Here is a 12025-nt window from a genome sequence, read left to right as displayed (position 1 = left end):
AAAATTGTAATTGCGATCAACATTGCTTGATTATGGACGAACAGCTCTGTCCTAAAACAGCCACTAAATCTTGCGCTTGCAGAAAACGTTACTTACAATATCAATCAAAATTCGGATGTAAACAAAATGCTGAAAGAATGCAACACTGTTATATAGGACGAATTCACGAAGACCATAAAAGGAACTAATCGAATATTTGGTGGCGTGGTCCACGATCTTCGTCAAATTTTATCCGTTAGTCGACACCTACTGATGAAATCAGTTCTTGCTTAAGGGGGTAAGATTATTGTTGAAAAAAAAATATCGCGCCAAAAAAAAATTACGATACCGAGAGTGTTAGTCTATTCAGTCAATAATGCACCATTCAAACAATATTTTCCTAAATGTTCACAGCAAAATATTGAAAATTGGGTGTGTAACAGTGAATCTTCAGGAGACACCTCGAATAAATGCGATGTACAGCATAACTCAAAATCTACTGAACCAAATTGTTTGAAATTTTGCACAGTTCTCTTTCATATCATAACATCATTAAAGGTCATAACTTTGTTCACAAAAATAATTTTCATGATTTTTTTTAACGAAAATTGCATTTTTAGCTGCTACGAAAAATTCAAATATCAAGAAAAAATAGAAGCTTCGATCAATACCTGGGGATATGCAAAAGAATTGTGCAAACCTTGAAAACGATTGGTCCAATATATTTTGATTTATGATGTACACTACAAAGCAAGTTTTCAACGAGATACCCCCAGAGATTCTCTGTCACTGGCTCAATTTTCAGTATTCTGCTATGATATTTGAAGAATTATTGTTGAATTGTGCAGTGATTATATGGACAGTGAATGAATATAGAAGAACCCGGGGCTATTCGGACCTACTTAAGCAAATCGCCCTTTCAGGTGGATAGATGTGAAAAAAGTTACCGATCAAAAGTCCTAATTGTAAGGTTAAAATCTCAGCTACATTTTGGTGCCATAAAAAGATTATTTGCACCACTCAATGGCAGCGCTAGGCAACGCTTTGCAAACCTCTACGTTTTTCCATCCTTTTACAATGTAGGGGTAATTCGGACCTCCCTACGGGGCAATTCAGACCGTCATTTTTCTTTAATTTTTTTACAATGGAATTATGTTTACCTATGAATTAGTTACAAGAGACACTCCTTTAAAAGCAAAAAAAAATAAAATAAATTGCTTTACAAAAACTTAATCTGGTATGCCATAGTATGTCGTTTGGCGGCCCATGTGCTAAACGGTTGTTGACAGAATAGGGGGTCCGAATAGCCCCGTACGCTCATATCGCTCAAAAGTGGTGATTGTCTCGAAAATATCTCTGTTTTCACCCAAACGAAAATCATACCATAAATTAGGAGCCTCAAGCTTTCCAAAACACTTACTTTTTTCATTTTTATTTGTTGCTTTAATTACGGGTTTTCCATTATAATCATTTTTGTTTTGAGAATGGCAAAACAACGAAACGCGTTGTATCTCCTTTCTACAAAGAGCAAAGAATCAACTTCAGCTCTCAAAATTAGTGTTTCAGAATAGCTGTTCCACGAATATGTACGATAGTCAGAAAGTCTTGCTATTTTCTGAGAAATCAAGGGGGTCCGAATTACCCCCACTGTTTTAATAGCCCCGGGTCCCCCGACTATCACTCTCTATCGCCAAAGTATTTTTTTAAATCTGCCATTTTTTATGAATTATTATTATCCATGTCCGTCAACACTCCGTTATGTCTTCGTATCATTGGAAATATGTTTCGAAAACAAAACTTTCCACTATATGTGCATTCTTTTATTGAATGATTCTTATGGTCACCTTCGTAGGTCAATTCACAAAAAAAGAAAGTAAAAGTTATATTAGAAAAATTGTTTTTAAGGGGTTTATTTCAAGCAAACCTGCATATCTCGCTAATGTTACTATATAGAGCTTCAGTATCCTCAGTAAAGTTTTTCACAATAATATTTTCCAGAACTTTACTGAAGACCGCGAACTTCTAGCTAAATTATTTGGGGACATAAATCTTCTATCTCACTTTTAAGGGGATTAATCACTCAATTCATTATATCAAAAGATGCGTCTATTTATATCTAGAAATTTTTTCGAAAAAATCCATTCTCCAAAACCAATAGTTCAGTAGTTATTGAATTTTGATCGTGAAAACGTTGTTTTGCAACACTGTGCACCGCATGTGTTGCAATTGAAACTTTGTGTGCCTATTATATAAGTTACCGCGCAACATCGACCCACTATAACTGTGACTTGGTTGAAAAAATTCATTTAAGCGACCATTGTATCTAGAAAATATAAAGGAGCAGATGTACTGCTACCTCGAATTCGAATGATACCAAGGGATTTCAAACGATTGTGTACAGGAAAATAGACCAATTTATTAAATTGTGCTCCAGGTGATCAAACTAAGAACATTGTCTATCTGCGAGAATTACAATAAGTTTCTTCTTTCTAACAAACATATTTGTTATTTTTGGTATATTTAAACTATTTTGTTTAGTCCTGATGGGTGTAGCGAAGCACACCGGGTTATAGCTAGTATACATATATACAACATCTACAACAAAGTAAAACCAAGCATGTTGCACATTCAGTTTCCGTCAAATAGATTTTACAATCTCATTCAATGTGCGACAAGCTACACGGTTATTCTTATTAATATTTCAAAATGTTGAAAAACGCATACAGTATTTTCCACGTTTTCGTAATACAAAATTATTACCAAAAGTTTCACTAAGTTGCACAATCAGTTGGAACCGTAATATAACAACAAATTCTGATACTTGGGGAATACTACGGTTCGCAGGATTCATTTAAAAATCAGCCAGCATCAGTAATAAACACGGATTGCAATAATAAAAACTTTTTTAATCCAAACTCGAAAATCGCTCTAATAGACAAGGCCAGAAAGAGGATCGAAACGAATTGAAATTTAGCACCGCAAGAACCGCGTGATGCATTTTATCGGCGCCATTTCGTTTATCTTTGAGCTCCATTTTGGCCGGCCCGGCCGGCGCACATAAACCGTGGCCCGAACAGAGACCAGACATAATTTGCATTAGAATTGATGATAGCAAGTCTGCAATGGCAAGCGCGCCTGCACTATCCCCATCGGTTATTGCAGTGCAGGGCGTTCCGGCAAAAAGAGAAATGAAGAAATCGCCCGGCTCGCCAATTACCATCACTTGATTTAATCGACGGGAACCGACGCTGGGTTTGATTTACTACGGAGAACTTTGCGGACATACTGGGGCCGAAATGGACTATCGATTTTCTTCCCTTCTGTGACAATTAATGGCTATGACAGGAAGAAGGTTGATGCTAGCGTAATTGGTGATGAACGGGTCTTTGCAATTGGCAAACCCATTTATTTCAATTAAGTTCTAATTTTGAGTAATGGCAGCTGAAAATATGAGCGCGCATAATTTGAATACGTGTTATATCTGGCTCTGAAATAATTATTTATATTTTGTGATACTTTAGGATACTTTTAAAACGGAATCGATGCCACAGGTTATTCCAAATTATATTTATCCAATCCACGCTCAGCTTGAAAGTGCTGTTCTATGAAGCACAACTTTACTTTTTCGTTTACCAAGTATTACATTCTCGTAGACAAAATCTTACGGAGATAATACGATTCGAGGATTGATGAGATTCGTTCAATATGTGGCAGAACCATGTCAACGTTAGGAGAGCCAAAAATCGTTTCCGCATTCCAGGGCAACATTTGCAGACGTCATTGGCACTGCATGCACCGACTTCGGAATAGCATTCTTTAGGCACTCACACACGCATACACAGGATGGGATTTACTAGCGAGGACCACGTCTGATTCAGTTGGAGGTAAAATCCTCTTCTCTGCACGCTTCCAACATCAATCTGAACTCTGGGTCTCACAGTACTATAGCATCACCTTCTCGTTGTGGTCTGGTTAGCGGCTGGCTGAAGCTAATGTTGGAAGCGTGTGAGATCTACCCGTCGCAGTGGCAAATTTATGTTTGTCCGTGGTTAGTTCTAATGACTTGATTGTTCGTACGGACTGGTGATGAAATCACGGAATGCCACTCACAGAGATGGACTACTCATCGGTTTACTGACTGTGTTGTGGTTAGGGTTTTGATAAAGCAGTTGGTTTCCCAGGGCTCATAGTTTTTTTTTTTGTTTCTCGTGTTCATTTTTTGCCTTTCTCATATAGAAAGGTTATGATATTGCTCCAAAAACCAATTTTCTAACCGACGCCTGAATGGTTAAATCTCATATACCATTCAACTCAGTTCGTCGAGATCGGAAAATGTTTGTGCGTGTGTATGTACGTTTTCAGAGAGCACACAAAATGTTCAAAAACACCCTGAGTAGGAAAAAAATGTATTAAAACCAACAACTCAGAGGACGGGTTCGGGCTGTGACCCGACCCGCTAAAACAACTGCTCTTGCACGGAAGCTGATTCAAAAAAAAAACGCCAAACATTGGGACCCAATAAAATGGAAAAACAACAAGCAACAAACATAAACGGAGAAGGCACGGCAAATCCGTTCGCCAGAGGTGGGTTGGTGAGGTCACCACCACCAATAATAGCTGAAGTCATTCAGCAAGAGCAGGAGGAAGGGAAGCCGAAGCAACAGCAGCAGCAAAAACAGTCAGAGCAGAGCGGAATGAGCTACACCCCACAAACGCCAAACGTAGTGGCAGCGAAGTGCTTGGTGGAGGAGCTCCACAAGTTTGTGGATACGAGAAACAATGTCCATAAGGACATTAAGAAGATGGTCATCAGAATCTGGAAGGCGCTACTGTCTGCCGCGAAAGAGTATGACACGGCAACGCGGAGGATGGATGCAGCTGAGCGAGCATTGGCGTCGGCTAAGGCTACTATCCTCCTAGCCTCTCCGAAACAGAGCAAGGAGAGGCAGATTGGAGTGGAGAACAGGCCAGTTCCCATAACTCCAAAGAGGATAAGATCCTCGCCAGGAGACGAAAGACCAGGCGGGTCAAAGAGGCTGACGCTCGAGGACGCTGTGGCTGCTGCCGAAGGAAAGGACGCCACCCGACAGGTCGGAAGGAGAAACGCAGGAAACAGCAAAAAAGAAGGAGAAGCGAAAAGGGAAGCAGAAGAGGAAATCAGAACCCTCGGCTCGTGAGAAGGCGTCTAAGGGAGAAGCCGTGCTCATCAAAGCCAATGACGAGACGACGTATGCAGCACTGCTCAAAAAGATCATAGAGGACCCGGAGCTGAAAGATTTGGGGGAAAACGTTGTAAGAGTCAGGCGTACCCAAAAAGGTGAGATGCTCCTTGAGCTGAAGAAGAATACTACGACTAGTAGCTAGACCTTACAGGAGACTATTACCAAATCAATGGGTAAAAAGGCAGAAGTTAAAGCCTTAAGCCCGGAGATGGTAATTGATGAAATCACGACGGAAGACGAGCTGAGAGGTGCAATGAAGCAGCAGTGTAACCTGGGCGAAGTACACATGACGATTCCGTTAAGCAAGGGATACGGAGGAACGCAGACAGCGATGATACATCTACCTGTAACCGCTACAGACAAGTCACTGGAGGTAGGCAAAGTTATAGTTGGATGGTCGAGATGCCCACTGAGAGCCGTCCCACGAGTAAATAAATAAGCGGAGAAATGCTTCAAATGTTTGGGCTTTGGACATTTAGCAGCGGCTTGCTAAAGCCCAGACAGATCCGGGATGTACTGGAAATGCGGAGAGACGGGCCATCTTGCGAGAGACTGCACGCAGAGGCCGAAGTGCTTGCTTTGCACCCCAGCGGAAGGAAACGACCATCAGACGGGTGGCTTTAAATGCCCTGCCTACAAGAAGGCGACTACAACGGTGATGGAGATGACCCAGATAAACCTGAATCACTGTGACACCGCACAGGAACTGTTGTGGCAGTGTACGACAGAAACTATGTGCGATGTCGCTTTGATCGCAGAGCCTTATCAAGTTCCCCCTAATAACGGTAACTGGGTGGCGGATATACCAGGAACCGCTGTGATACAAGTAATGGGCAGATTCCCCATCCAAGAAGTGGTAGAACGCTCATACGAGGGTTTCGTGATAGCCAAAATCAATGGCATTTTCGTGTGTAGCTGCTACGCTCCTCCAAGGTGGACAGTAGAGCAGTTCAGCCTAATGCTGGAGCAATTAACCGAGCAGTTGATCGGTCGGAAGCCGGTAGTCATTGGTGGTGACTTCAACGCCTGGGCTGTGGAATGAGGCAGTAGAGTAACCAATACAAGAGGATGTATCCTGCAACAAGCTCTAGCGAAGTTAGACTTAAGATTGTGCAATGCAGGTAATGTTAGAACATTTCGGAGAGACGGGAGGGAGTCTATCATCGACGTCACATTCCGTAGTCCCTCATTGACGGCGAACATAGATTGGAGAGTATGCGAAACGTATATGCATAGTGACCACCAGGCGATTCGCTACCGTATCGGTCAACGGAACCCCGCGGCAGTCCGGAGAAGGGTGACCGGCAAACGAAAGTGGAAGACGAAAGAACGTGGATGCGGCTTACCTAACAAGAAGGATTGTGGCGGCTTGCGACCCCACAATGCCGCGAAAGCTGGAACCACACAATAAATAGCGTCCAGCTTACTGGTGGAACGAGACGCTTAGCACGCTACGCGCTGCTTGTCTCCGAGCAAGAAGGCGGGCTCAGAGAACGATATCGGAATCACATTAAGAAGAGCATAAGGCAGCGTTTAGGGAAGCTAGGGACGTTTTAAAACGGGAGATCAGACTTAGCAAGTCAGATTGCCACAAAGAGCTGTGCCTAAAAGTAGACGCCAATCCGGGTGACGCGTATCGAGTCGTGATGGTGAAAATGAAGGGCTTGACGACGCCTGCCGAAATGTGCCCGATTAAGCTGAAGACAATCGTCGAGGGTCTTTCCTCGAAGCACGATCCAACTGTCTGGCCAGGAGCGAACACGGACGATCGGCAAATGACTAATGACGAGCTCGCAGAAGCATCGAAGCGCCTGAAATCAAAGAAAGCCTTCGTTCCGGATGGAATACCAAACGTGGTGCTGAAAGCTGCGATCCTGGAATATCCACACATATTCAGGATGGTGCTGCAGAAGTGTCTAAATGTCGGCAACTTCCCCGAAATGTGGAAGGTCCAGAAGCTGGTGTTACTGCCGAAGCCAGGGAAGCCACCGGACGATCCGGTCTCGTGCAGGCCCATATGCCTGCCGGATACACTCGGAAAACTCCTGGAAAGGATCGTCCTTAACAGGTTGACGAAATTCACGGAAGGCGAGTGCGAACTGTCCAAGATGCAGGTCGGATTACGCAAAGCAGCATCGACAGTGGATGCAATTCGGAGTGCTGAGAATACATCTAAACAGCAGCGTAAAGAAGATCGATACTGCGCGGGGGTCACGATGTAAAGAATGCATTTCACAGCGCCAGCTGGGAAGCCATCGATACAACGCTGTACAGAATGAGGGTTCCCGACTATCTATGCCAGATCCTGAAGAGCTACTTCCAGAGCAGAGTGCTGCTGTACGAGACGAGCGAAGAGCAGAAATCAATGCGAGTCACAGCGGGCGTTCCTCAGGGCTCCATTATCGGTCCAACTCTTTGGAACGAGATGTACGATGGGGTTCTAGCACTGCGTCTGCCCAGGGAAGTGAAAATCGTGGGTTTCGCAGACGATGTTTCACTAACGGTGATGGGTGAGACATTTGAAGAAGTGAAGGTGTCAGTAACGGAGATAATAGACGCGGTCGGGAGCTGGATGAACGGGGTCAAGCTGCATATTGCCCAGCACAAGACGGAGGTGTTGTTGGTCAGCAACTGCAAAGCTGTTCAGCGGATGCAGATCGACGTCGGAGGGCACGTGATTGCATCGAAGCGTGCACTGAAGCAATTGGGAGTGATACTCGACGACAGGTTAAGCTTCAACAACCACGTCGACTACGCCTACGAAAAGTCGGCGAAGGCAACGAACGCATTAGCGAGAATCATGCTAACGGTAGCCCGAGAAGCGGCGCGTCTGCTATTAACTGTTTCGTCATCGATACTCCGATATGGGGTTCCTGCTTAGGATGCTACGCTTGAAACCAAGCGGAACCGTGAAAAGCTGAACAGGCCATTCCGGCTGATGGTCGTACGAGTCGCGAGTGCCTACAGAACAATATCGTCGGAGGCAGTATGCGTTATCGCCGGGATGATCCCCATCTGCATCATCCTGGCGGAGGACGTGGAATGCTACCAGTGGAGAAATGCACGTAACGCAAGGAGACTGGTCCGAGTGGACTCGTTTGCTAAATGGCAGCAGGAGTGGGACAACGCGGAGAGAGGAAGGCGGACCCACCGGCTCATCTCAAATGTGTCGGCTTGGGTGCATAGGAAGCATGGAGAGGTGAACTTCCATTTGACGCAGTTTTTGTCCTGGAACGGATGCTTCCGGAAGTACTTGCATCGGTTTGGACATGCTTCGTCACCCCTTTTGCCAGAAGTGTGTGAACGTGCAAGAGACACTGGAACACCTACTATGCCTGATATAACAGTGGACAATATAGTCGAAGAGATGCGCCACGACGAGCATACCTAGGACGCTGTCAACAGAGTGGTAACGAGTATACTCTCCGAGCAGCAGACAAAGTGGCAAATGAACCCTCAAAGTAGCGCCATCGGCTAGAAAGCCACTGTGAAACCACCAATCGGGTAATTCCGCCGCAAGGAACCTCTCCGTCGGCGCAGACTTGATTCACCGCCGAGGACCAGTTGAGTAGTACGCGACGTAGCACCGGGTTTGGGTTGTCGGGGCGCCAGTGAACCGGACGTCAGGCTTCACTGCAATCGTCGGACCGACCTCTACACCCTATCGGGTAGCTCGTGAGTAGACTAGATCCACCGACGCGACGGGACTTAGAGTTAGAAGACCGCGTAGAATAGCTAGCAATGGGTCGTTGCGGCACCAGTTAACCGGAAGCTACGCTCCACTCGGAACCGCTAGACAGATCTCAGCACCTACTGACGGGACCATTGAGTAGGCTAGGGCCACCGCCGGGGACTAGATCGAATAGATCGGGACGAAGCGGGGAGCTAAATGGCTCACGAGAACGAACATCGGTATCGGGAGAAATCAACCGCCGGGGATTTCACAGTAGCGTAGATTTGCCGCCGAGGACTATCTGACTATATCGCGACAAAAAAAAAGAATTTCGTGAGCCTGAAACAAACTCCGGTACCGAAAAAAATTCCGCTGCCGGGGAACTCTCAGTCGGAGTAGGGTAGTTCAAGGCCGGATAATATCCGAGGAGATCTCGATAAAGCTAAGAGTAAAATGGCTCAACGAAGCGAGTATCGGTGTTGGGGGAAATTCCACGGTCGGAGAGCTATCGGTCAGAGCTGAGGTGAGTTCGCCATCGGGGACAATCTGAGTAGATAGTAATAAGGCCGGGAGCTGACCGAAACCTGTTAAATGGGTCACTTAGTCATGGAATCAGCATCTTAATGGCTCATGGGGATGAGAGCTAAAAAGGCGACGTAATAGATAGAGACAAGAAGTAAGAGAACAGTCGAGAGTTAAATCAAAGCTCAAAAGTCTAGCCATTTCTAGACCTTTTATTCAAAACGACATATCTACAATGAGTGACTCTCTTTGTTTACTTTCTCTTTCGATTTCTATGGCGTCACTGCAGCACTTTTCACTTATTTTACAGTACAGATCGAAAGACGGTGATTGTGACTAGCATATTATGCGAATAGTTGAGGGTTAAATATTAAAATGACCGAATTATTAACAGAACAGAAAATAAACAAAGAGAGTCAGTCACTCATGTAGATATGTCGTTTTGAATAAAAGGTCTAGATTTAATGAACCTAGTGAGGCTCCGGGGTAAAGCAGAAGAAATAGGTACGACGAAAGCACAACTAGCCCCCACGAAGTAATACCTTGATGTAGTTCCATGGGGAAGAAGGGCGAAAAAAGGGTAAGAAGTGTTTTCAGTTGTTGGGCACGAACGTGAGTCGCGAAACCCACACAGTGCCAATGCACCAATGCACTACAGGCCAGGCTTTCGAAACATTTTAAACCTTACTATAAAAAAACAAGCATAAGCATAAGCATAAGCATAAGAGATCGCCCGTAGTTGCTACTCCGTTATTGACCAGAACCAAATTAGGTTGCAAAATGTTCATTGGAACAACATGCTTGGGAATAACATGATGTACCACATTGTACAATCTATTCTGATCCCTGCATGCTGATCAATACCGACGCCGGCCACGTCCGAATGCAGATCTTCTGGGAAAGGAAGGAATGTTAGTCCGATACATGTTGCTACTAGAGACCGAGGAATCCTCTGCATCCCCACATGTATCACGGGAATGGGAGAGTTGTTAGTAAGTGTGCCAATAGCGTTATCATGTAATAATTGCTCTGGGCAGCCGGCTGCCGAGAATTTGGGAAATTTATCATTTGTTGTATTAATACGATTAACAAAATAAGCAACTTGAACTCCGGATAGCTTATATTTCTTAATAATATTCAATCACGTGACGTATTTTTTCGTGGTTTCTATAGTGTCGGTGCTGATTTTACCCAGCGATCGTTTGAATAAAATGAGGAATCTTATATAGAAGGTTCATCAGACTCTTTCATAGGTGTCGCGAAGTTGGTGTTCTAGGATTCGTTCCATGCAAGCGATGTGACTTGTACATAGTTTATTAGGTAGTAGTTTAGTAAGTTTTCGAGAACACGATCGCTCGAAAAAGAAGATCCTGTTTAGATTTTGGTTCTTTTTAAACTCTGGGTAGCCGGCTACCGGGAGTATCCTATGTTTTCTAAACAAAAGCAATTTCAACTCCACACAGCCGATCGTGGGAGTATTGCCTAGAAAAGCTAATCTTATCTGCGTAATGGGCCGGATCACTATTTATTGCGGCATTATTTAGACTAATTTCGCTATACCTTCTCCACGATATATTTTTTTGGGTTGCAAACTACCGAGTGATAACATGTTATACAGACAAAGAGTTATGATAGCTCGAGATGTTATAAATCAACGAAAGTATCCTATTTTCCATATCGGATTGTTTGTGAAATACACGTATACGAACGATTATATCGAACATTATAGGGAAATACAGAGGATCGTTAACCTGATGCACGGGCTTGTTACCAATATCGGAACTTGAAATTAGATTCATTAAAACAGACGCGGCGAATTTTCAGTACGTATTGACCCGCGATCATCGATACTAATCAAATTAAAGTCTTATTGGAGCTGATTTCCCAACAACTATTCATTTTTACGGTATTGTTTTCTCTGCTAGATCTGTTCGCACCCTCTCATTCTGCTACTATTGGCAGAAGGTTGATAGTCTAAGGACCAAATGCCATCAATAGACTTAGACTCGCGTAAAGGCATAATTGAAAGCTAACCAATGAACATGACAGCAAAACACTTATTATTCGTGCTGACATAACTGAAGGTAATTGCTTACCGGTCCCCGATCCCTCTCGCGAATTGTCAATTCTCAAACTTTATACATGATTGAAGTCATTATTCCACTCAAACAAGGCCATGTGTTTTCCCTAAGCACATTGAATGCTCTTTGGATCAGTTCCCCCGTTGGTAAAACAAACCATAAACAAATATATAAATTAGTTTGCTCAGTCCAAAGAAAAGTTTGCCGACCGGCAGACACGTGTTCCCTTACCGTGCCATCTAACACCCAAATTTAGCTTCCGATGGCCCTACAATTTCTGACAAAGTGAAGTTCTGGAATGTTGAGATATTTATCACTGTTTACGAAAGTAAAAGTATTATAAAGCTAGTGTCAGGCCTTCATGAGACGTCAAGAAGTCACTTTTGGAGGTATTCGTAAATATAGATTTGTCGGTAGACGGTTCCAGATTTAATAAAAATATAATACAAAATTTAACAGATCTACAGATCGCTTGCCACATAAAAAACTTTTTGTGCAATTCGACAGCTCCATCTTAGGCCAATTCAATAAATTTCCTACATGAAAGT

General features: G+C 43.8%; 1 protein-coding gene across 1 annotated transcript in view; it reads right to left on the bottom strand.

Moving 5' to 3' along the window:
• The window catches only part of LOC131689725 (protein O-mannosyl-transferase TMTC1-like), a 739528-nt gene that overhangs the window by 212137 nt on the left and 515366 nt on the right, over positions 1–12025 (bottom strand). The window lies entirely within an intron of this gene.

Source organism: Topomyia yanbarensis, chromosome 3 (genome assembly GCF_030247195.1).
Source record: "Topomyia yanbarensis strain Yona2022 chromosome 3, ASM3024719v1, whole genome shotgun sequence".
Taxonomy (NCBI): Eukaryota; Metazoa; Arthropoda; class Insecta; order Diptera; family Culicidae; genus Topomyia; species Topomyia yanbarensis.
This window is presented reverse-complemented; position numbering and strand designations above follow the sequence as displayed.